Genomic DNA, 2,084 nt, shown 5'->3' on the forward strand with positions numbered 1-2,084 from the left:
AGTCCAACCAGCCCTAGATGTGCTGGGATACAGAGGAAAAATTGCAGTTTAGAGGTCCTGGGGAACTGTGGGAATGGTCTCTCCCCCTCCACCTCAAGGGCCCAGACCAGAACAGGGTCTGGCTGCCATAAGGGGCAGGGTCAGAGGCCGTAACTGGAGGGTCCCAATGCCATAACTGGTGGGTTAGATCATGACAGAGGGCTTGCAGGCCCACACCAGCCTTGGTCACACTGAGGCACAGAAAAAAAAGCTGTGGTTTAAAAGGGCCAAGGAAATGTGGGAATGTTCTCTTCCCCTACACCTTGGCAGGGTCCCGCTCATGGTGAGCTTGTGACCTCAGTGAGTCCAGGGTACAGAAGTTCACACTAGCTGCCCTGTGGTGCTAGGCACAAACAACAAGTTGTGGTTTTATGTTTTTGTTTTTCAGTCTTTACTATTTTTTTTGTTTTACTTTTTAAAATTTGTCTTGTTTTTTTCTTCTATTTTTTTATTTTTATTTATTTTTATTTTTTATTTTTTAAAGATTTTATTTATTTATTCATGAGAGATAGAGAGAGAGAGGCAGAGGCAGAGGGAGAAGCAGACTCCCCGCGGAGCAGGGAGCTCGATGCGGGACTCGATCCCAGGACCCCGGGATCATGACCTGAGCTGAAGGCAGACGCTTAACCGACTGAGCCACCCAGGTGTCCCTCTTCTATTTTTTTAAAAGATTTTATTTATTTAAGAGTGTGAGAGAGAGAGAGAGAGAGCATGAGCAGGGGGGAGGGGGCTCAATCCCAGGACCTGGAGATCATGACCTGAGTCTAAGGCAGATGCTTAACCAACTGAGCCACCCAGCTGCCCCTGTTTTTATTTTCTCATTTTGGTTTTATTTTTTTCTTTCTTGTTCTCTTTTTTCTTTTCTGTTATTTTATTTTTTCTATTATTATTATTATTTCTTTATTCTCTCTGTAAAAAGTCATGGTTTAAAGAGTAGCATATATAGTCATAGCTCCAGTCAGACGGCAAAAGTCACCAAGCATACATAGTCTGCATAGGGGTCACCATATCTAAGATCATTCCTTCAACTTTAGGAGTAGTCATTTTGCCTAATCCATAGAAACAAACACAGAAAGTCAAGCAAACTGGGGAGACAGAGGAATACTCCAAAAGAACAAGAAAAACCTCAGTAAAAGAATTAAATGAAACAGAGATAAGCAATATGCCTGATAAAGAATTTAAAGTAATGATTGTAAAGATACTCACTGGGCTGGAGAAAAGAATGGAAGAATTCAGTAAGACCTTCAATAAAGAGATAGAAAATATTAAAAAGAACCAATCACAGTTGAAGAATACAGTAACTGAAATTTAAAAAAACACACACAGTAGAGGGAATCAACAATAGATTGGAGGATGCAGAATGTGTCAGCCATCTGGAAGATGGGGTAATGGAAAGCACACAAGCTGAACAGTAGAAATAGAAGAGAATGTAAAAAAATTAGGATAGATTAAGAGATTTCTTGGACAATGTTAAGCAAATAAAACTTTGCATTATAGGGGTCCCAGAAGAAGAGTGAGAAAGATTTAGAAAACTTATTTAAAGAAATAATAACTGAAAAATTCCCTAATCTAAGGAGGGAAATTGACATCCAAGCACAAGAAGCTCAGAGAGTTCCAAACAAAATGAACTTGAGGAAGTCCACACCATGGCACATACAAATAAAATGTCAAAGGTTAAAGATAAAGAGAGAATCCTAAAAGAAGCAAGAAAGAAACAAAAAGTTTACCTGCAAGGGAAAACCTATAAGACTATGAGCTGATTTTTCAGCAAAAATTTTGTAAGCCAAAAGGGAGTGGCATGATATATTCAAAGTGCTGAAAGGAACAACCTACAACTAAGAATACTCTACCTGGCAAGGTTATCATTCAAATTAAAAGGAGCGATAAAGAGTTTCCCAGACAAACAAAAAGATAAAAGAGTTTATCACCACTAAACTAGAGAAATGTTAAAGGGACTTCTTTAAGTAGAAAAGAAATGACCATAATTCAACACAAGAAAAATATGAATAAAAAGATGTAAAATATGACAATATACATGTGAAATG

This window comes from Mirounga angustirostris, unplaced genomic scaffold (genome assembly GCF_029215605.1).
Source record: "Mirounga angustirostris isolate CCGP_5_RB_7025 unplaced genomic scaffold, mMirAng1.0.hap1 SCAF_1, whole genome shotgun sequence".
Classification (NCBI taxonomy): Eukaryota; Metazoa; Chordata; class Mammalia; order Carnivora; family Phocidae; genus Mirounga; species Mirounga angustirostris.